The following is a 25,291-nucleotide window of genomic DNA, read 5'->3' as shown; positions in this document are numbered from 1 at the left end:
CCAAAACATCACAACAACCCGCTTAGTAGCTTGTTTAACCATCTCTGGAACGAAATACTAAACTGATTTTGCGTATCAGGGATCCGACAGTTTGGTAGTACGTTTGTGGAAGTATGTGCCATTAGATGATTACACACAGGTCATGAGTAGTAGGACAAAGAGAACACGAGCACACTTTGTTTGTGAGAGTAGCCGGCTGCTGTGGCCGAGCGGTTCTAGGCACTTGAATCAGGATCCGCGCACCTGCTACGGTCGCAGGCTCGAATCCTGCCTCGGGCATGGATGTGTGTGATGTCCTTAGGTTTGTTAGGTTTAATTAGTTTCTAAGTCTAGGGGACTGATGACCTCAGATGTTAAGTCCCATAGTGCTTAGAGCCATTTGAACCATGTTTTGAGCCTACATCAGCGGCAAGTATGCACTCAGGGGCACTCTCTTTTGATTTACAGGTTATGACATCCTCGGGATAATCCTCCCTTTTGATTGACAGATCCTTAACCTATTGTTCTTCCCCCCTCCCCTCCTCCAACCTCAACACCTCAGGAAAACTCAAACCTTCCTCCCCTCCTCCCCAGTCATACAGGTATACTTTCAGACCTGAGTTAATCGGATAGCCAAACCTCACTCAATCAATTTGATTGACTCCTTCATTACATGGATCAATTAATTAACCCTCCCCCTCTGGTAAACCCCTCTACACTCTCCTCCCCCGACCTGGAAACTGGGGACACTGTGGGGGAGAGGAAGGCTTTCATGTTAGAAAATTCAACTACAAATCAGAGGTTATATCGTTTATGTGCAAAAAAATTCAGTCTGCATGCGTTGTACTTCTCTTGCTCATCATTCTCTGTAGTTTGGTAAGACGCAGGTCTTGTAAGGACGTAATTAAATAGATCATTTTTTGCCCTCTGATCATGCGAGGGATACCGACGGCCGGCCGAAGTGGCCGTGCTGTTCTAGGCGCTACAGTCTGGAACTGCGTGACCGCTACGGTCGCAGGTACGAATCCTACCTCGGGCATTGATGTGTGTGATGTCCTTAGGTTAGTTAGGTTTAACTAGTTCTAAGTTCTAGGGGACTAATGACCTCAGAAGTTGAGTCCCATAGTGCTCAGAGCCATTTGAACCATTTTTTTGAATACCGACATGAAACACCCATCACATGCAATTACACTCCTAAAAATCTTTCCAATCTGAAGCACACACCATCTGCCATCCCCTGTTCAGTGCACTGCACCCAATACCGGCTCATGCCACTGCACATGCAGCTCCCTCTGGGTTATGCAAAGTGATGTGCCACTCCCCTTTTCAGGAGTGACCGCTCGGACCACACAACTAACATACTGGATGTCACACTATTCTCCAAACAAAAGCAACTGAGAAATTCCCATCGAAACACATGTTCGTTCTCTATTTCTCCTTCTGTAACATGCCACTGCCAGGCTGACACAAGCAATCGGTGAGTATCAGACTGAACTGCAAATGAAGCAGCATTTACTGGATAAACCCCTCTGGAGTACCGACGCATGTGAGGTGCCTTTCTTCCAAGACAAATTCCTGACTGAGAATGGATTCCATCATGGGCTATAACCTACTGTCTGTGCTGGAGAGAAAGGATCTTATAAAAAGAAACTCAATTACATAGTATGGGATAAACTGTGTTTCATAAAATTCAATTTGCAGGGACTGGAGTACACTTTTATTTGGTGGGAAAAGCTCACATCCAGCAATTACATGTCCTAATTATGTAATTACAATGTGGCAGATTGTAGGCGTCACCTTATTGGAAAATTTTCTATTGATACATATTTTTTATTTAATCAGTTTGCGAGAGATGGCATTCTCCCACTTAGGTGTACATCATGACTGCATCCGCCAGCCTTGCCTCCAATCACGAAGTAATGAAATGAAGTACAATATAGTAGTCACTGATTGGGGTCTATCGTCAGGGGGCAGCCACGAAGGTCAAAATAGCCCAATGTCCTACTTACAGATCACATTACTAAATATCACTGACCATAGACCGGACATCGGCCTCCTTTGATCTTAAGGCCCCCAAACAAAGCATCAAGTGGCAAAATTCTGATGACTGGGAAATTCCAGAATCGCTTCCTGTCCCTGTCGTTCCCAAGAAGCCACCTCCTGCTTGTCTGTGTGAACCGATTTCTCCAAACATGAAGATGGAGGTTTTCATCTCTCCTCAGAACACTATATTCCTATTGGCTAATGCTGGAGACAAAGGAAAAGCTGACGTAGTTTCGAAATCAGAAATAGAGTTAAACAAGCCTTTCACACTACCCTTTCAAATTAATTGTTTAACAATTAACATTAGTCAAATAGATCACGTAAAAGCTCACCTTACAACGATCCTTCTTCATAATAAAACGTATTTTCAACGTTTGACTGATAAACTGTTTATGGTGTTAGTGGCAGCATGATGTGTAATTTCACACATCTAACACCGCTGCTATGCGATTGTCTCTTTATATTTAAGAGGCATTCTCTGTTACTAACGATAAATTTATATAGGACTGATGCGAGCATAGTATAATTTCTGAACCATGATCGGATATTAACAGTGGATGCTATACACCTCTGGAAAGCTATATTGTGCATGTATCACAAAGAATCGATATTTTAAGGAAGTACTTTTTTAATTTTACAGTTTGTCACCATAGTTTATCGTAGAGAAACCTGCAAGGAGAATGTATGTCATGCGCTGAAAATTTCTTACATTGGAATATTAACAGCGTTGCATTCCGCATGACTAATTGGTCAGAAACTGCAACGATCCTACATTATAGTGTGTTTTAAGTGCAGAACCATGTAGCCTTAGTAGTGCATGTGTTTATGTTCTCTCTTACCTGCTTATTACTGAACCCAGACACTAGAACTGTATTTTAAAACTGATAGCGCAGTTGATTTACGTAAAATGCTTCAAACACCATCTGTATGGAGCTCCATCATGCACAAAAATGACCCTCTTCTTCTTATTCTTCTTCTTCTTCTTCTTAACCAATTGCTATTACATCACAACACCTCCATATCTACTACTATACGCCGATAAGGTGTGCTAACCTCATTGAAATCCACGCATCTGGTGAAATATTCTGCTCTTGGATGGGTAGGGACAGTAGTTACAGGCTCTGTTTGCTGTCTTCCTTCACGAAACATGGAATGTAGAGGTCTACTTCTGGTCTTCTGCAGATTAAATTGGTGACAGTGTTGCAGGGAGCGCTGGTCAAAGACAATGTGAGGTAATCTTTCAGTCTCCAACTTTATCCTAAGAATGCGAGAATGCTCTGTGACCCCCATCTGCATAGGGAAATATCGTAAATTCCGCACTACGATAGATGTGCTAGATATATGTAGATCACTGTCTGGTATTTTTCGGTGTACATGTTCGAGAATGAACACTGAATGGATATACTGCACAGTCATCTACCTACATTTGCAATGATACTCGCAAAGTAGAGAAGGGGCGGTTTAGCTATGATACTGAAATTGGGAAACATGCTGTCGCATCATTGGTCGGTGTTGAAATTACTGTAAAATTGCTAAAATTGTTTACACTATCAACTATAACGCTTATTATTACAGAACTTCGGTGGTATCTTTACCATCCCATCTGTATACTGATTCACTGTTGATTACCACAAAATGATTGACTGACATCGCTTGTTTGAGATAAAGAAAGAGTCTTGGTGGAGGGGCAACACCTTCCGGAGATGGCTAGCACCGAAACAGTGATCGCATACATGACTGCAATATGAGGAATCAATTGAAATTGAACACAGATCATTAGCTATCTCCGCACTGTGAAAGATGAGTTTAAGAGTGTTGCCGGCCGCTGTGGCCGAGCGGTTCTAGGCGCTTCAGTCCGGAACCGCGCTGCTGATATGTTCGCAGGTTCGAATCCTGCCTCGGGCATGGATGTGTGTGATGTCCTCAGGTTAGTCAGGTTTAAGTAGTTCTAAGTTCTAGGGGACTGATGACCTCAGATGTTTAGACCCATAGTGCTTAGAGCCATTTGAACCATTTTTAAGAGTGTTACAGCAGAAAAAAAAACAATGTATCAAACAACAAAACAGAACAGGGAACCTCCCTTACGACTGATAGTCTGTGTAATACAGTCCTCCTACAGTACAGGTAGTAAAACATTACGCTGGTCGATGCAGGCGAAATCGATCACTGAGTGGATCAATACCCGCATATTTAATAGGATCGCGGCATATCCTTGACGCCAGCATGCAGACGGTATTTGTTTCCAATATATCGGAAGAAAGAGATGTGGTAAAAGTCTTATCGTGTTCTCTGTCGGATGTAGTTAGCAGAGCTTTTTACAGTTTGTAATTTTTCTCTGTTGGATAGTACAAAATAACGGAGATGGAATGTTTGGGTAATAAACGTGAATTGACTCTGATGGATGCAGATCTGCTTCCGGCTGCAGTACCTGTATGATGTCGAGTGTTCCTAATTTTCCCGATAAGAAGAACTACCGCAACTGTTAGTATTGTCTTTTATACTGCATCATGTTGCAGGAGAGAGCTTCGTTTTGGCACTTACCTTACACATCGAAAGCCATTGGCGAAGCTACGACAACGTGTTCCCATTTCCACTAAGTGGTCAGAACGTGGCCCTGCAGCTTACCCTGTTTCTATACGGGCTGCAGATGGTGGCAGATACACTATGTGCTCAAACATATCCGGACACCCATAACAACATACTTTTCTCTTATTAGGTGCATTGTACTGTCACCTACTGCCAGGTACTCCATATCAGCGACCTCAGTAGTCATTAGATATAGTGAGATAGCGGAATGGGGCGTTCTGCGGAACTCATGGACTTCGAATGTGGTCAGGTTATTGTGTGTCACTTGTGTCATATGTCTATATGCGAGATTTCCACACTCTTAAACATCCCTAGGTCTACTGATTCCGATGTGATAGTGAGGTGGAAACTTGGAGGAACTTGTGCAGCTCAAAAGCAAACAGGCAGACCTCGTCTGTTGACTGACAGAGACCGCCGACAGTTAAAGGAGGTCATAATGTGTAATACGCAGACATCTATCCAGACCAACACACAAGAATTACAAACTGCATCAGGATCCACTGCAAGTACTATGACAGTTAGGTGGGAGGTAAGAAAACTTGGATTTAATGGACGAGCGGCTGCTCATAAGCCACACATCATGCCAGATTATGTAAGGAGCGTAAACATTGGGCGATTGATCAGTGGAAAAACGTTAATTGGAGTGACGAATCACAGTACACAATGTGGCAATCCGATGGCACGGTGTGGGTAACTGCCAGTGTATGTAGTGCCTAGAGTAAAATTCGGAGGCGATGCTGTTATGGTGTGGTAGTGTTTTTCATTGAGGCTGCTTGCACCCCTTGTTGTTTTGCGTGGAACTATCACAGCACAGGTCTACATTGATGTTTTAAGCACCTTCTTGCTTCCCACTGTTGAAGAGCAACACAGGGATGGTTATTACATCTCTCAACACGATCGAGCACCTGTTCATAATGCACTGCCTGTGGCGGAGGGGTCACAAAACAATAACATTCCAGTAATGGACTGGCCTGCACAGAGTCCTGCGACATCATGCCAGGCCTCACTGACCGACTTGATGCCTTTTCTCAGTGCAACACTCCGTGAAGAACGGGCTGCCATTCTCCAAGAAACCTTCCAACAAATGATTGAACGTATGCCTGCGAGAGTGGAAGCTGTCACCAGTGCTTTGGGTGGGTCAACACCATATTGAAATCCAGCATTACCGATGGAGGGCGCCACGAACTTTTAAGTCATTTTCAGCCAGGTGTATGGATACTTTTGATCACATAATGTACATTACGTGTAACGACCGCGCTATTAAAAACACGTTTACAACGACTATGTTACCGTCACCCTGCATAAAAAGAGGTCTTTGTTCTACAGGTACAGACAAACTTATGGACAGACATTATTTCCGTTCATAAACATTTATTTTTATCTGTTATTACTTTTATGTTGTAATTTCGTGTACTGATACGTCCCATGAACTTGGAGATTTGCTCCTCAATTTGGTCCTACGCAACTTGACGTGTAAATAAATAAATAATCAAGAGTCGCTGAGAATGGTATGCTTTCTGGTAGAAATGCTGTATGCATTCTTTCCATTCAACATTGGATCCTATGAAGAAGTCGTTTAATGATTACAGCCACTAGTGAATCATATTTGAGGCACTGTCATACCTCTAAACGAGTCACGTTTTTCGAACCTATCTGCTAGAGAAAACCCCCAGCGTGGCTTTAGGTAGTCCCTATGCACCTTGTAACTGCTCCTCAGTCTCTCCCTACAGCTTCGCACATGTGGTTGTTCCAATTTAAGTCGTAACTGAGCAGAAGTCTGAGAGCGCTATGCACTACATCTACATTTACATCTACATTGATACTCCGCAAGCCACCCAACGGTGTGTGGCGGAGGGCACTTTACGTGCCACTGTCATTACCTCCCTTTCCTGTTCCAGTCGCGTATGGTTCGCGGGAAGAACGACTGTCTGAAAGCCTCCGTGCGCGCTCTAATCTCTCTAATTTTACATTCGTGATCTCCTCGGGAGGTATAAGTAGGGGGAAGCGATATATTCGATACCTCATCCAGAAACGCACCCTCTCGAAACCTGGCGAGCAAGCTACACCGCGATGCAGAGCGCCTCTCTTGCAGAGTCTGCCACTTGAGTTTATTAAACATCTCCGTAACGCTATCACGGTTACCAAATAACCCGGTGACAAAACGCGCCGCTCTTCTTTGGATCTTCTCTATCTCCTCCGTCAACCCGACCTGGTACGGATCCCACACTGATGAGCAATACTCAAGTATAGATCGAACGAGTGTTTTGTAAGCCACCTCCTTTGTTGATGGACTACATTTTCTAAGCACTCTCCCAATGAATCTCAACCTGGTACCCGCCTTACCAACAATTAATTTTATATGATCATTCCACTTCAAATCGTTCCGTACGCACACTCCCAGATATTTTACAGAAGTAACTGCTACCAGTGTTTGTCCCGCTATCATATAATCATACAATAAAGGATCCTTCTTTCTATGTATTCGCAATACATTACATTTGTCTATGTTAAGGGTCAGTTGCCACTCCCTGCACCAAGTGCCTATCCGCTGCAGATCTTCCTGTATTTCGCTACAATTTTCTAATGCAGCAACTTCTCTGTATACTACGGCATCATCCGCGAAAAGCCGCATGGAACTTCCGACACTATCTACTAGGTCATTTATATATATATTGTGAAAAGCAATGGTCCCATAACACTCCCCTGTGGCACGCCAGAGGTTACTTTAACGTCTGTAGACGTCTCTCCATTGATAACAACATGCTGTGTTCTGTTTGCTAAAAACTCTTCAATCCAGCCACACAGCTGGTCTGATATTCCGTAGGCTCTTACTTTGTTTATCAGGCGACAGTGCGGAACTGTATCGAACGCCTTCCGGAAGTCAAGAAAAATAGCATCTACCTGGGAGCCTGTATCTAATATTTTCTGGGTCTCATGAACAAATAAGGCGAGTTGGGTCTCACACGATCGCTGTTTCCGGAATCCATGTTGATTCCTACATAGTAGATTCTGGGTTTCCAGAAATGACATGATACGCGAGCAAAAAACATGTTCTAAAATTCTACAAGAGATCGACGTAAGAGATATAGGTCTATAGTTTTGCGCATCTGCTCGACGACCCTTCTTGAAGACTGGGACTATCTGTGCTCTTTTCCAATCATTTGGAACCCTCCGTTCCTCTAGAGACTTGCGGTACACGGCTGTTAGAAGGGGGGCAAGTTCTTTCGCGTACTCTGTGTAGAATCGAATTGGTATCCCGTCAGGTCCAGTGGACTTTCCTCTATTGAGTGATTCCAGTTGCTTTTCTATTCCTTGGACACTTATTTCGATGTCAGCCATTTTTTCGTTTGTGCGAGGATTTAGAGAAGGAACTGCAGTGCGGTCTTCCTCTGTGAAACAGCTTTGGAAAAAGGTGTTTAGTATTTCAGCTTTACGCGTGTCATCCTCTGTTTCAATGCCATCATCATCCCGTAGTGTCTGGATATGCTGTTTCGAGCCACTTACTGATTTAACGTAAGACCAGAACTTCCTAGGATTTTCTGTCAAGTCGGTACATAGAATTTTACTTTCGAATTCAATGAACGCTTCACGCATAGCCCTCCTTACGCTAACTTTGACATCGTTTAGCTTCTGTTTGTCTGAGAGGTTTTGGCTGCGTTTAAACTTGGAGTGGAGCTCTCTTTGCTTTCGCAGTAGTTTCCTAACTTTGTTGTTGTACCACGGTGGATTTTTCCCGTCCCTCACAGTTTTACTCGGCACGTACCTGTCTAAAACGCATTTTACGATTGCCTTGAACTTTTTCCATAAACACTCAACATTGTCAGTGTCGGAACAGAAATTTTCGTTTTGATCTGTTAGGTAGTCTGAAATCTGCCTTCTATTACTCTTGCTAAACAGATAAACCTTCCTCCCTTTTTTTATATTCCTATTAACTTCCATATTCAGGGATGCTGCAACGGCCTTATGATCACTGATTCCCTGTTATGTACATACAGAGTCGAAAAGTTCGGGTCTGTTTGTTATCAGTAGGTCCAAGATGTTATCTCCACGAGTCGGTTCTCTGTTTAATTGCTCGAGGTAATTTTCGGATAGTGCACTCAGTATAATGTCACTCGATGCTCTGTCCCTACCACCCGTCCTAAACATCTGAGTGTCCCAGTCTATATCTGGTAAATTGAAATCTCCACCTAAGACTATAACATGCTGAGAAAATTTATGTGAAATGTATTCCAAATTTTCTCTCAGTTGTTCTGCCACTAATGCTGCTGAGTCGGGGGGTCGGTAAAAGGAGCCAATTATTAACCTAGCTCGGTTGTTGAGTGTAACCTCCACCCATAATAATTCACAGGAACTATCCACTTCTACTTCACTACAGGATAAACTACTACTAACAGGGACGAACACTCCACCACCGGTTGAATGCAATCTATCCTTTCTAAACACCGTCTGTACCTTTGTAAAAATTTCGGCAGAATTTATCTCTGGCTTAAGCCAGCTTTCTGTACCTATAACGATTTCAGCTTCGGTGCTTTCTATCAGCGCTTGAAGTTCCGGTACTTTGCCAACGCAGCTTCGACAGTTGACAATTACAATACCGATTGCTGCTTGGTCCCCGCATGTCCTGACTTTGCCCCGCACCCGTTGAGGCTGTTGCCCTCTCTGTACTTGCCCAAGGCCATCTAACCTAAAAAACCGCCCAGCCCACGCCACACAACCCCTGCTACCCGTGTAGCCGCTTGTTGCGTGTAGTGGACTCCTGACCTATCCAGCGGAACCCGAAACCCCACCACCCTATGGCGCAAGTCGAGGAATCTGCAGCCCACACGGTTGCAGAACCGTCTCAGCCTCTGATTCAGACCCTCCACTCGGCTCTGTACCAAAGGTCCGCAGTCAGTCCTGTCGACGATGCTGCAGATGGTGAGCTCTGCTTTCATCCCGCTAGCGAGACTGGCAGTCTTCACCAAATCAGATAGCCGCCGGAAGCCAGAGAGGATTTCCTCCGATCCATAGCGACACACATCATTGGTGCCGACATGAGCGACCACCTGCAGATGGGTGCACCCTGTACCCTTCATGGCATCCGGAAGGACCCTTTCCACATCTGGAATGACTCCCCCCGGTATGCACACGGAGTGCACATTGGTTTTCTTCCCCTCTCTTGCTGCCATTTCCCTAAGGGGCCCCATTACGCGCCTGACGTTGGAGCTCCCAACTACCAGTAAGCCCACCCTCTGCGACTGCCCGGATCTTGCAGACTGATGGGCAACCTCTGGAACAGGACAAGCAGCCATGTCAGGCCGAAGATCAGTATCAGCCTGAGACAGAGCCTGAAACCGGTTCGTCAGACAAACTGGAGAGGCTTTCCGCTCAGCCCTCCGGAATGTCTTTCGTCCCCTGCCACACCTTGAAACGACCTCCCACTCTACCACAGGTGAGGGATCAGCCTCAATGCGGGCAGGATCCCGGGCAACCACAGTCGTAGTCCGATCAGGGGATGCGTGGGACGAGCTGGCCGTCCCCGACAAACCCCCATCCGGACCCCCACAGTGATGCCCATTGGCAACAGCTTCAAGCTGTGTGACCGAAGCCAACACTGCCTGAAGCTGGGAGCGAAGGGATGCCAACTCAGCCTGCATCCGAACACAGCAGTTGCAGTCCCTATCCATGCTAAAAACTGTTTTGCAAAGAACGTCTGAACTAATCTACAGAGAGCGCAAACAAATCGACAAAATTTAAACGGTTATTAAAATACAAGATTGCCTAGTAAATTCAGTAATGCTGCTACTTGCGCACTGCTGACACTGCTCGGCGGCGGAAGGAGACTACGCGAATTTACACTATTCAGGTACTAAAACGCGATGCTACAACTCTCAAATACTATAATACGCCCGAAATTTATGAATTAAACAATGCAAGTACCAAAAACACGCAAAGAAATTAAGAATTAAACTATGTAACAAATGAGTGAGCTAGGAGTATACGACTTGCTGCTGCAGCTGCTTATCTAACGGCGGCAGGGAGCACACTGACTGCGACCAACCGACACTGGCCGTTCAAAACAAAACAGTAGACAAACGACTACGCGAATTTACACTATTCAGGTACTAAAACGCGATGCTACAACTCTCAAATACTATAATACGCCCGAAATTTATGAATTAAACAATGCAAGTACCAAAAACACGCAAAGAAATTAAGAATTAAACTATGTAACAAATGAGTGAGCTAGGAGTATACGACTTGCTGCTGCAGCTGCTTATCCAACGGCGGCAGGGAGCACAACGTATCCGGACACCTGGCTGAAAATGACTTACAAGTTCTTGATGCCCTCCATCGGTAATGCTGGAATGAAATATGGTGTCGGTCCACCATTAGCTTTGATGACAGCTTCCTCTCTCGCAGGCATGCGTTCAATCAGGTGCTGGAAGGTTTTTAGCGGAATGGCAACCCATTCTTCACGGAGTGCTGCACTGAGAAGACGTGCAGGACAATGTGTATAGTATGAAAAAGGTATGTTTTTGGGGGTGTCTGGATACATTTGATCACATAGTGTATGTTGCTGGTGGTAGAATCCTTCTGCGGTCAGCTTCAAATGTCGGTTCTCGATAATGTTACTCGGAAAGAACATCGTCTTCGCTGCAGGGATTCCCATTTGTACTACCTGGTGAGTGTAATCCGACTGCTGAAAAAGAAAAATTACTCACCATGCTAAGTGACTCTCATGATCAATTTAATTAATTAGGCTATCAGTTTGACATCAGTGACATGCCGCCTGGCGGGTGTAGGTGATGGCTATGGCACCACAAATATCGTTCTTTACTTGGTGTTTTTTTTTCGTTGCGGCGATATCTTTTAACGATACTGAAACGCCCTGCTAAATCCGCAGGACAGGACAGATAGAATAAATTGTGGAAAGGGACCAAAATAAGGGGCTGTCAGTTACACTCGAACATACTACGCAGCCGTGCCCCGACTGAACTTCTGCCGCGTCCGAAGTTAAACACTGCCAGGTCCGAACTGCACTGCTAGCGCATTCCAACTCACTGGCACATCCGAACTAACTCCGAACACAAGACAACCGGGAAGTAATAGCAGTCAGCAAAGATAATACGCCAGGACTTATATCGATATGTGCCGCTGCTGCCGCTCACGGGCACGTAAGGCGGCGACTCAGTGACACCAGTAATTGAAATTATGATAACGAGGTGATAGTACAGTAAAAACAGGATGTCAAATGAGATATGGCACGAACACGAGCCACGCACGGCTTATATACTTCAATTGTTCACTTATACAGGGAGAGAGAAACATCGTAATAAAATCAGGTGTGTTGCCAAATTTATAAAGTGATACATAGTATAAAACTTATAAACTTATATTTACAATTGCTCTCTTCTGTTATTTTAAGAAACTTCGTATGTGGCAAGACATCCGGTTAGCTTAAGAGAGAATTCGAAAGTGGGGAGGCGTTCTGTGACAGCCCTCCATCATGAGCCAAAAATGAGTTTAATATTCTAGTCCTGTGACGCATGACGTGACAGATAAGGAAAGATATTTTTCTCTTTGATACAAGAATGTTTAGAGGGAATATACTCTATGCCGTAGTCCTGCATTGGGTTTTCACAAGTTACGGTACCTTAGCGACGTGAAAAAGCGTGTATCGTCCGATTTCTTCTGTCTTCTAAAATAACTCGTATAAACGGGAGGAATCTACATTTCGCGTGAGAAATTCGAGGTGTATGGTCAACAACATCGTTGCCTCGGAATGGGTAAAGTACATTTTTAAACTGTCTGGTCTATGTGGGGGTGGAATTGTTTAGAACTACTGTATACGTCCAAGCTGCAGCTGCTTGTTTCGCAGTGCACCGCTGCTGCCTGCAAGGCTGGTCATGAGGGGTCGGTAACCGGAAGTAGCGGATTGTCTCAACCTTTCGCGTGTGCAAAAAATGCTACTGCCTGTCTGATATTTCCCGCGGCAGCGAGAGCTGGCGAAGAGACCAATGTGCTGGGAGAGCGCGACAGAAGAAGCGGACTTGTGTGTGTTGCGTGAGAGAAGGCTGAAAATGATGGACGTCTGCGCTGGACGTACTGATAGCATCCGAATTTCTACCACTCCAATCATTTCCTCATGCCCTCCAGTGGCCAGGGGTGGTGCAGTGTTGCACACACGCACGTCCACGACTGCGGCTGCGGCCGCGGCGGAAATTTTCACTGGCCTCTTCACGTCTGCTCTGGCAGTGTATATGGGGAGGGGGCAATGCGTGTGACCCTCGAGATAGAAGCAGGAGGGATGTGATAAAATTTCAGCTGTCTCCGACGTCTAGCCCTCACAGCTTATGACTATGGGCTGGATCATTGTTTAAGTGAGTCGTGTTTATTGCTCCTCAATACATCGCTGTGGACTCTGTATTGCAATGGTATTTGCTGTTTCTGTTCTATCACGCAGCAACACCTTACTCTCTCCCTTATGAATGTAGCGAAGAGAATCAATTTAGAAAGTCTGCAGTACTTTTAAAAACAGAATAGCTACGTCAAATTCCTGATTGATCAGTTTATTGTTTCCGATAGTTGTATTGCGTGCACGCATTAGTTCGGGTGTGGGTCTCTCTCTCCCAGCCGGCGTAGACGGGGCTGTCATGCAGTTAGCGGTACGCGCTTCGTGATCACGAGTTTGTGTGATCGACAGCACTTTTTTGTTTTCTTTTTCACCAGATATGTTTAGTGGGAACATTGTTGTGATGGAGGAGTGAGCGTACAATACCCCGGATATACTTAGCTCTACGATCTATTTGTGACGGAAATTTCATTATTTCGCTTGCATGATGTTTGCATGTGAGACTCAAACGTATAAATATGTTTTATTATGAAGAAGGATCATCGTAAGGTGGAGGTGAGTGTTTTAAGCGATCTATTTAAGTCCCGTTAATGGTTAAACAATTAATTTGAAAGGGTAGTGCGAAAGGCTTGTTTCACTCTATTTCTGATTTCGAAACAACGTCAGCTTTCCCTTTGTCTTCAGCATTAGCCAATAGTAACATAGTGTTCTGAAGAGAGATGAAAACCTCCTCCATCTTCGTGTTTGGAGAAATCGGTTCACACAGACAAGCAGGGAGTGGCTTCTTGAGAACGACAGAGAGAGGAAGTGAGTCTGGAATTTACCAGTCAACAGAATGCTGCCACTTGATTATTTGTTTGGGGGCCTTAAGATCAAAGGACGTCGATATCCGGTCTGTGGTCAGTGATATTTAGTAATGTGATCTGTAACTAGGACATTGGGCTGTTTTGACCTTCGTGGCGGCGTCCTGATGATAGACACAGACGTAGGAAACCCCAAACGGTGACTACTATATCGCACTTCATTCCATTCCCTTGTGATTACAGTTATTATGTCATGGGAGGCAAGGGTGGCGGGTGCTTTCGTGACGTCTACTTAAGTGGGAGAACCCCATCTCTCGCAAACTGATTAAATAAAGAATATGTATTAATATATTATTGACTTTGATTTGAATTTTGTATCATGAGATCCTTCTTCTCCAGCACAGAGTGAGTCTTTTTCCTACCAATTTTTTTTTCTGGGATGGGGGGGGGGGGGGGGGGAAGACAGAGTTATGGAGGTGGAACGTCCTCTTTTGGTGGTACTGTGCACTAGCTCAGTCGATCCCTGCATGTCAAGGTTAGCGCCACGCGAAAATTTTCCAGTAAGATGACACCTTCAATTTGCCAGAGTGTAATTACATAATTAGGACATGTAGTTGCTGGATGTGAACTTTTCCCACAAATTAAAAGTGAGATCCAGCCCCTGCAAGTTGCATTTTATAAAACACAGTATATCCTATACTATATAATTGAGTTTCTTGTTATGAGGTCCTTTCTCTCCAGCTCAGACGGCAGCTTAGAGTCCATGGCGGAATCCACTCACAGTCAGGAAATTGCCTTGGAAGGAAGGCATTTAGCGTGCGTCGGTGCTCCACAGGGGTTTACCCGGTAAATGCTGCTTTGTTTGCAGTTCGGTCTGACACTGACTGACTGCGTGTGCAGGCCCGGTAGTGGCACATTACAGAAGGAGAAATAGACAAAGAGCACCTATTTTCATGGGAAATTCTGGGGTGCTTTTGTTCAGGGATTAGTGTGACATCTGGTCTCTCAGTTGCGGGGCCCAGGTGGTCACTCTTGGACAGGCGAGTGTCGCGTCTCTTTGCAGAAGACTGAGCAAGCTGCATGAGTGATGCAATCTGGAATTGGGTGCAGTCCAGTAGACAGGGGATGGCAGATGCTTCATGATTCACGATCGAATGATTTTTAACAATGTACTTACGTGTGACAGTATTCCTTGCACGATCAGAATGAAGAAAAGCGATCGATTTAATTACTTCCTTACGAGGTCTGCATCTGCCCAAACAGCAGAGAATGATGAGCAAGAGAAATCAAAGTCTTGCAAACTGAGTTTTATAAATAAGCGGTATACCCCCTGCTTTGTAACTGAGTTTCCTGTCATAATATCCTTCATCACCACCACAAAGCCGCTTATTTCCAGGTAGCGGAGGGGGAGAGGGTAGAGTAGGGTAGGGTGGTTTACGAGAATGGGAAGTGGTTAATTACTTGATTAATTTAATTAAATAGTCAATCAAACTGATAGAGTGATAGGGGGCTATTCACATAATTCAGGCCTGAAAGTGTACCTGTATCATTGAGGGGGAGGGGAAAGGTTTACTGGTTTCCTGAGGAGTTGGGAAGGGGAGGAGGGAAGAGGAGGGGATGGTGAACATTAGGTTAATGACCTGTCAATCGAGACGACGGATAATTCCCAGGGGTTCAGAGACTGCCTACCAAGAGAACAGTAACTGCCCCTGAGTGCATACTTGCCCTTGATGTAGGCAATTCTCAATAATGAGTTGTACTCGTGCTCTCTTCACCAGACAACTGTCAGGTAGTGCGGGTAAATAATGGGCTGTCAATTTGCACACGCTGTGATGGCGCTCAATAGCGACCCAGATGGGTTCCACTGGATTTACGTCAAACGAATTTGGCCGCTGAGACATCAACGTGAGATCACTATAATGCTCCTCAAACCACTGCAACACGGTCGTGGATCAAGTACAAGAACAATTATACTGCTAAAACACGAAATCGCTGTCGAGAAGACATCGAGCATGAATGGATGCAGGTGGCACGCTGCTGTCAGCATGTCTTTGATTACTGCCACAGGTGCCATGCCACTGTAGGAGAATGTCTCCCACAGTAGAACACTGTTCTCACAAGCCTGCGTCCGTGAATCGCTGTACGTTCCGACCCGCTGGTCACCTTAATGCCACCGTTTGAGATGATGACCATCGACCTTGTGTAACAAAAATTTGATGTACCCGATGAGCTGCCACGTTCCCACTGATGGATGGTCGAATTCCGATGGTCCTGAGCCCAGTGCAATCGTAACTGAAGGTGGCGTTGGGTCAGCAAGTGAACACGTAGAGTGGTCTGTTGCGGAGCTCTATGTTCATCAATGTACGATGAACGGTGTGCTCCGAAACAGCTGTGCGTGCAATAGATTCTGCTCTTTCAGCATAGATTCCACAGTTCACTATCTATCTTACTTTACAGGGCAGACAAGCCTCCGAACCACACGTTCAGTGAAGAGTCGTGGACGTCCAACCATTTAGAGCCTAGTGGTAGTTTCACTGTCCTATCTTTTTCTGTAGATCGTCATGACAGTAGCGCGTCAACATTCGACCAGCTTCGCCATTTTCGAGATACTCGTTCACAGGCTCTGCGTAACAATAACCTGCTCTTTGTCAAAGTCGCTTATCCCAACGGATTTTCCCATTTGCACACCATATATTCGCTAGGGTGAACCCAGCACCTATCTGCTCCGCTTACATACTTTTGTTGGCGCGTCACATGCCTGCAACGCCACCAGGTGGCGTCCAGTGTCGCTGTGGGCAGTAGTCATAATTTTTTGGCTTATTATTGTATGTGATACGGGTACCAGAGAGAAGAGCAAACGTTCAAGTATTGGTTGAACCAGAGCTTTGCAAGCTACCTACTTTTTGAGTGGCCTATATGTCCTGAGGATTCTTCCAAAGAATCTCAGTCTAGTATCTGCCTAACATACGGTTAGTTTTATGTGGTCGATCCACTTTAAATCGTTCTGTACGTGTACTACTAGATCTTTTATGGTTGTGATTACTTTCAGTGATTGTTCTATGATCATACTATAATGGAACTTTCTGCCTATTTATGCGCAACTTGATACATCTGTTTATGCTGAGGGTGCTTTTATCGGTTGTTCAGGCGGTCAGTAAATACAATCGAACATCTACAGGAAGCTGATTAACAAGTTTATTTACACTTAATAATTGAGCTATACAAAACTTTGAATGCTGCAAGCTCTTCTGTGATGTTGATTTACAATCAGAATAACGTTCTTCATAAAAACAAATAGTCTTGAATGTTGATGCACTTACGTAACTCTCTAACCCGAAGTAATGGTTAATAACGTCAAGCTTCGTTCCATGTGTTTTTCCCACTGCACCCGTCCACACTAACGGTGATTAGTCTATAGATGCAATGTACCTGGGGGTGACCTCTGCATTGCGGCTTCTTAACACTTGCGCTCCGGTGAACTTCCGTAGAAGTTGGGAGTGAATGTGACGCCCAGCCGGTAGGCTGCTGTAGCAGTTCCGCCTCGCTTCATATTTCTCCGCATCGCCACGCTCGACTTCTTTGGAAGTTTGACCTACGCACCATCTAGCGGCTTTGTTCAGTCTGTAGTTAACAACAGAATCACGAGATGCCAGCTGCATTCTGTTTCAAAGCGTTGGTTCCGCTTGAGTTGCACTGTTCATTTCCCACCTTGTTTCTAATCAGATAGATAATCACATAGCCGCCCGCTGTGGTCGAGCGGTTCTAGGCGCTTCAGTCCGGAACCACGCGGCTGCTACGGTCGCAGGTTCGAATCCTGCCTCGGGCATGGAAGTGTGTGATGTCCTTAGGTTAGTTGGGTTTAAGTAGTTCTAAGTCTAGGGGACTGATGACCTCAGATGTTAAGACCCATAGTGCTTAGAGCCATTTTTTTGATAATCACATAGATAATATTGTGGGTAGAGCAAACCAAAGACTGCGATTCATTGGCGGAACACTTAGAAGGTGCAACAGGTCTACTAAAGATACTGCTTACACCACTCTTATCCGCCCTATTCTGGAGTACTGCTGTGCGGTGCGGGATCCGCATCAGGTAGGACTGACGGATGACATTGAAAAAGTACAAATAAGGGCAGCTCGTTTTGTATTATCGCGAAATAGGGGAGATAGTGTCACAGACATGATGCGTGAACTGGAGTGGCAATCATTAAAACAAAGGCGTTTTTCGTTGCGAACTTTGGACATCTCAGGTGCGAACGAAACGTTCGGCTTCACCATTCAGTTGAGCAAAATTGTTCAAATTCCGACGAAGAATACTGCGAATCATGGTCCGATAAAATTATATGTGGTAAACCCCGTAAGGAAAAGACAGAAGCGAGTGCTTTGATAGCGGTAATGCTAGCAATCGAATGCACTGGAGTAACAAAAAGATATTTGCTGTGTGCATCGACGATAATCGCCAATATTTTGTTTCATAACAGACCAGGAAAATCAATACGGGTACGCTGTCAGTGACCGTCAGGTCGAGGTCAGTTGCAAAATTCCTTGAAAGGCGCTGCCTGTTTATCCGCGCATGCGCGGCATCGGGCATTTATTCTTCTATTTGTTTATCCAGCCTCACCCATGTACTGCGCTCGGGCGCTAGCTGCTTAGTTCGAACAATTCCCCAATGTCCTCTGTGTAATAGTTTCAACTCAAGTTGCTGCCAAGATGTGGGCGTCAGCATTCGCGTTTTTTCACTAAGAGAACGTAATAAAATTACACCAGTCTAACGAGAATGGCTGTTGCGTTGTGCATGTTGTTTGCGAACTACTGCAGGTGAGACTGATTTAGGATTATGAGACCAACCCATCCGAATGTAGTACTTTAGCAATCGTAATAACTGATCTTGTTCAGTAGCCTGTGTAATCCGCAGAGAATCAATGGGGAACCCTTGCAGTGCTTGCAAATCAGAATGATCAGTGTGAAAACAAGAAACTTCACATGTATCGAAATCTCGATTATTTTCCGTAGGTAAACGTGACTGTCTTCGGTTGCAAGCTGCTTCGCAGGGCGATAAAGAATTTCATATTGATAATTGGGAGTAAGTAGTGACCAACAATGAGTTACTTTCGTCACATGAAAGAGAGTAGTCAGCAGCTTACGGCCAGTGACATATATTGATGGAGTTTTATGACACTGTAAAATACGGATAAAACTTCCTTATCCAGCTGTTTGAAGTTGACTTGGGATTTGTTCAAAGTCTTAGAAGTGAGTGATGTAGGGCTCTCTGTGTTGCTAACCTTGTGAGATGAACTTACCCCAATCCATATGATGATACATCAAATGCAAGTCCTTACTAATTTTGCGAATCGAAAGGTGTAAGATATGGACGACTACGTAATGCATCTTTCAGTGTCTGAAACGACTGGTCGCATTCTCCAGTCCATTAAAACGGAAAATTTTTAATTCGGAGGCGATGCAAAGTTGCGGCTTTTTGCGCTGCGTCCGGAATGAATTTGTTGCAATATGTTAGTTTGCCAAGCACAGCTTGGAGTTCTAATACATTTATTTGATAAGGTAATCTCCGTATGGCTTCTAAATGCTTAGTCGAGGGACGATAGCCGAGGACGACAACGACATTGCCAAATATTCGATTTCAGTATTGAAAAATGAACATATGAGTATCTGTAAATTATACTTGAATCCTGCGTCAGATACATCTACGTGATTACTTTGCTATTCACAATAAAGTGCCTGTTAGAGGGTACTATGAACCACCTTCAAGCACTCTCTCTACCGTTCCACTCTCGAACGGCGCGCGGGAGAAACGAGCACTTAATTTTTTCTGTGCGAACCCTGATTTCTCTTATTTTATCGTGATGATCATTTCTCCCTATGTAGGTGGATGTCAACAGAATGTTTTCGCAAGCGGAGGAGAAAACTGGTGACTGAAATTTCATGTGAAGATCCTGTCGCAACGAAAAACGCCTTTGTTTCAATGACTGCCACTCCATTTCACGCACCATGTCTATGGTACTATCTACCCTATTTCGCTATAATACAAAACGAGCTGCTCTTCTTTGTACTTTTTAGATTTCATCCACCAGTCCTATCTGATGCGGATTCCACACCGCACAGCAATACTCCAGAACAGGTTGGACAAGAGTGGTGTAAGAAGTCTCTTTAGTAGACCTGTTGCACCTTCTAAGTGTTCTGCCAATGAATCGCTGTCTTTGGTTTGCTCTACCCACAACATTATCTATATGATCGTTCCAATTTACGTTATTTGTAATTTTAATTCCTAAGTATTTAGATGAATTTACAGCTTTCATATTTGTGTGACTTATCGCGTAATCGAAACTTAATGGATTTATTTTAGTACTCATGTGAATAACTTCACACTTTTCTTTATTCAGGGTCAATTTCCATTTTTCGCACGGTAAAAATATCTTATATAAATCATTCTTCGATTCGTTTTGGACAATTGATGACTTTACAAGATGGTAAATGACAGAATGATCTGCAAGGAATCTAAGACGACTACTCAGATTGTCTCCTATGTCGTTAATATAAATCAGGAACAATGGAGGGCCTATAACACTTCCTTGGGGAACACCGGGTATACTTCTGCTTTAATCGATGACTCTCCGTCTATGACTACGAACTGTGACCTTTATGACAGGAAATCACAAATACAGTCGTGCAACTGAGGCTATGTTCCATAGGCACGCCGTTTGATTAGAAGACGCTTGTGAGGAACAGTGTCGAAAGCTTTCTGGAAACCTAAAAATATGAAATCAATTTGACATCCCCTGTCGATGACACTCATTACTTCGTGAGTATAAAGAGCTAGTTGTGTTTCGCAAGAACGATATTTTCTGAATCCGTGCTGACTATGTGTCAATAAATCTTTTTCTTCGAGGTACCTCATAATGTTCGAATACAGTATATGTGCCAAAACCCTACTGCAAATCGACGTTAGTGATATGGGCCTGTAATTCAGCGGATTACTCCTACTTCCTTTTTTGGGTATTGCTGTGACCTGAGCAATTTTCCAGTCTTTAGGTATGGATCTTTCTGTGAGCGAGCGATGGCATATAATTGCTAAATATGGAGTTATTGTATCAGCGTACTATGAGAGGAACCTGATGTGTATACAATCAGGACCGGAGGCCTTGGCTTTATTGAGTGATCTAAGCTGCTTCGTTACACCGAGGATATCTACTTCTGTGTTTCTCATCTTGGCAGTTGTTCTTGATTGAAATTCAGGAATATTTACTTCGTCTTCTTCCCTGAGGGAGTTTCAGAAAACCGTGTTTAATAACTCTGCTTTAGTGGCACTATCATCAGTGACTTCATCGTTGTTATCGTTCAGTGAAGGTGTGCTTTATGTTTGATCAGGATCTCTCTGTGTTTTCTGCTAGATTTCGAGGCAGAATGCATCTCGCATTGAAGTAAGCGCTATATTTCGAACTTCTGCAAAACTTTGCAAGTCTTAGGGATTTTGCGTTCTTTTAAATTCGGCATGCTTTTTTCGCTGCGATCTGACTCGTTTTGTGTACCATGGGGGATCAGTACCATCACTCATTAATTTATGTGGTATATATCTCTCAATTGCTGTTGATACTATCTCTTTAAAATCATTCCATAACTTTTCTACGCTTACATGATCTGATCGGAAGGAGTGAAGACTGTCTCTTAAAAAAGAGTTAAGAGCATTTTTATCAGCTTTCTTAAATAGATATACTTCGCGTTTCTTTTTGATGGTTGTAGGTGTTACGGTATTCAGCCTAGCAGCAACTGGCTTGTGGTCGCTAATCTCTCTATTCATCACGATACTCACTATTTGTCCATGATTATTTGTTGGTAAGAGGTCAAGTACGCTTTCGCAAACATTTACGCTTCGAGTGGGCTCATGAACTAATTGTTCAAAATAATTTTCTGGGAAAGCATTCAGTACAATTTCGGATGACGTTTTATGCCTGCCGCCGGCCTTAAATGTATAATTTTTCCAGCATATCTACGGTAGATTGAAGTCACCATCGACTATAATTGTATGAGTGGGGTACCTATTTGAAATGAGACTCAGTCGTGGTGGGGGGGGGGGGGGGGTTGTTAAAACGATCCAGTTAATACTTTAGTCTCTCTCCACACTATTTTGCAGGAACTATCTACTTCAATTTCACTACAAGGTAAACTACTTCTTACAGTAATAAACACTCCACCACCAACTGTATTTAATATATCCTTTCTCAACACTACTAGGTCGTATGAAAAAATTTCGGCTGAACTTGAAAAAGAGAATAAAAATTTTTGAGATTCTGTTCTGGGAAATAATGATGCCATATTAATAATTTGAACAGGACGGAACATCGGACGTCACTCACTGAAGAAAACATTGAAGTAACGCGGGGGCAGAGGCGCTTTGGAAGGGGAAAGCGCTGGTATTGATACAAGCCGAGGTGAGTATTAACCACTATAAATTTTTTGTTTCCTCATCCAGGGAATGTTGAAGATAACGATTGGCTAAATCATTTTCTAAAAATAATCGTTCATCTGCCATGCGATCCATAAGCTCATCAATATGGGGGAGCATCAAGCAATCAATCACTGTTTGAGCGTTAACTGTACTTCAAAGTCGGCACAAAGTCTGATTTTCCCGCTAGCTTCTCTTGTAATCACAAGGAGAGATGCCATCCCACTTGTAGAAACTGTTTTAAAAATCCGATTTGACCTAATCTATGCAGTTCAGAAGTGAATATTGTGGGGCATCGGATGAGCACGGTATAACATAGGTTTTGATTTATTCTTGAGCGTAAAATGGGCATGAAAATTTTTCGCACGTTCCACTGTGCCGTCGAAACGACGTCCATATTTTTCACACAGTTGATGATGTCGGCATGGGATGGTTGCGTATCAGAACCATGAACACATTGTTCGTAATATCTAAACCAATCAAATCAAAAGCGTCCGTGCCAAATTTTTGGGACTAGAACGTGAACGAACAACCAAAAATGGCACTGATGTAGTCTTATTAATGTATTATACTATTACTTTTGTGTTATCAGAAGAGCCAACACCGTGTTACGAGTGGAGGCCGAAATGCACGCGTTTTAGCTCACGCAGGCTGGCGTGAGGAGGGAAGAACTATACTGACGTGAGGTCTGGAACATGACAAGGAATGAGAATTCAGAAAGCGGACGTAATTAGTTTGATACTTAACTTTAATCCATTAATGATGAACGTCGCTCTTGACGGTACATGATTCACAATATTATCTGTTCAGAATACATTCTTGAAGTAATTATAGTAACTGAATATGGCGCCTTGCTAGGTCGTAGCAAATGACGTAGCTGAAGGCTATGCTAACCGTCGTCTCTGTAAATGAGAGCGTATGTAGACAGTGAACCATTGCTAGCAAAATCGGATGTACAACTGGGGCGAGTGCTAGGGAGTCTCTCTAGACTAGACCTGCCGTGTGGCGGCGCTCGGTCTGTAATCACTGATAGTGGCGACACGCGGGTCCGACGTATACTAACGGACCGCGGCCGATTTAAAGGCTACCACCTAACAAGTGTGATCTCTGGCGGTGACACCACAATTACTGTAGTAGGCTACGAAGTGCAGACGTGATCTTTGTAGCTCAGGGTATTTCGTTTGCTCATAAGTATTTTGATTAATCAGTGTGATGGGCGCATGAGTCTCTATTTGAAATGGAACAAATTGATTGCGGATCTTCAGAGAAATGAACAGTTTTTCGATTTGTCCTCTGAACGTGACTACCTGTTGTGACTTATGGAAAACTGTCGTTATCCCAATTGTGATTGAGGAATCGTTTATCTCTACAGTTTTCAGAGGAGAGCAAGTTAGAAAGAGTCAAGTTTTCCACTTTGCGTTTCTCTGTGGAATTACACGGATGAACCAGAACATTACAACCACTGCCCACCGTGAGGTTTATTGCCTCCTGGTAATGTTTTGGACATGTGACGCAGTAAGGAAAGAATGTAAATGGAAGAGAGACGAATCGACCATCATTATAGCTAAGATTCGTGCCTCAAACGCCGTATACTGCTCTTCTACAAAGGCCTCTCACGTTACTTAACGCCTATCCACCTTTTCCATTCCCGCTTAAGACATCCCGTTGCGATGGATCTTTTCTCCAGCTTTTTAATCTCATACAACTCTACATTCCCTAAGAATGAAATAGTTAAACAGGGTGTTACAAAAAGGTACGGCCAAACTTTCAGGAAACATTCCTCACACACAAAGAAAGAAAATATGTTATGTGGACACGTGTCCGGAAACGCTTACTTTCCATGTTAGAGCTCATTTTATTACTTCTCTTCAAATCACATTAATCATGGAATGGAAACACACAGCAACAGAACGCACCAGCGTGACTTCAAATACTTTTTTTCAGGAAATGTTCAAAATGTCCTCCGTTAGCGAGGATACATGCGTCCACCCTCCGTCGCATGGAATCCCTGGTGCGCTGATGCAGCCCTGGAGAATGGCGTATTGTACCACAGCCGTCCACCAATACGAGCACGAAGAGTCTCTACATTTGGTACCGGGGTTGCGTAGGCAAGAGCTTTCAAATGCCCCCATATAGAAAGTCAAGAGGGTTGAGGTCAGGAGAACGTGGACGCCATGGAATTGGTCCGCCTCTAACAATCCATCGGTCACCGAATCTGTTGTTGAGCAGCGTACGAACACTTCGACTGAAATGTGCAGGAGCTCCATCGTGCATGAACCACATGTTGTGTCGTACTTGTAAAGGCACATGTTCTAGCAGCACAGGTAGAGTATCCCGTATGAAATCATGATAACGTGCTCCATTGAGCGTAGGTGGAACGAAACTAAAATGAGCTCTAACATGGAAATTAAGAGTTTCCGGACACATGTCCACATAACATCTTTTCTTTATTTGTGTGTGAGGAATGTTTCCTGAAAGTTTGGCCGTACCTTTTTGTAACACCCTGAATATGTTACAATTCATTACATACATAACAAAAAATAACATAGCTATAAAAGACATCTACAAAACCATTTCTGATCACATAAAGCCACAGAATTAGAAAAAAATATTGACATGCATCTGAAGTCAAAGAATACAGATGTTACAGTATCGCTAATCGACATATTTGTTAAATCTGTCTTAACCGAAGCAGGAACCGAAGATGGGCTCTGAATCCAGGCTGCAAGCGTCATTGGTGCCGTCACGAGCCATATTTTACTGTCGGGTGCACCCAGTGCTTTCAATCGCTGCCGGCGGAGCCTCCTCCACATTTTGCACGTGATCCCCCAGCAAGAAGATAGAGTGGACACTGGTCTTCCCTCCTGACCTGCCCCCTATTTCCCTATTACCCACCTAACGCTGAAGCTCCTAATGGCAAGCAGTCCCAGCCTCTGCACTTGTGCGGAGCTTCCAGGAAGGTCGGCCCCAGTCCCAACAGACATCTACATCTAAATCTACATTTATACTCCGCCAGCCACCCAACGGTGTGTGGCGGAGGGCACTTTACGTGCCACTGTCATTACCTCCTTTCCTGTTCCAATCGCGTAT

The sequence above is a fragment of the Schistocerca serialis genome, chromosome 3 (genome assembly GCF_023864345.2).
Source record: "Schistocerca serialis cubense isolate TAMUIC-IGC-003099 chromosome 3, iqSchSeri2.2, whole genome shotgun sequence".
Classification (NCBI taxonomy): Eukaryota; Metazoa; Arthropoda; class Insecta; order Orthoptera; family Acrididae; genus Schistocerca; species Schistocerca serialis.
This window is presented reverse-complemented; position numbering follows the sequence as displayed.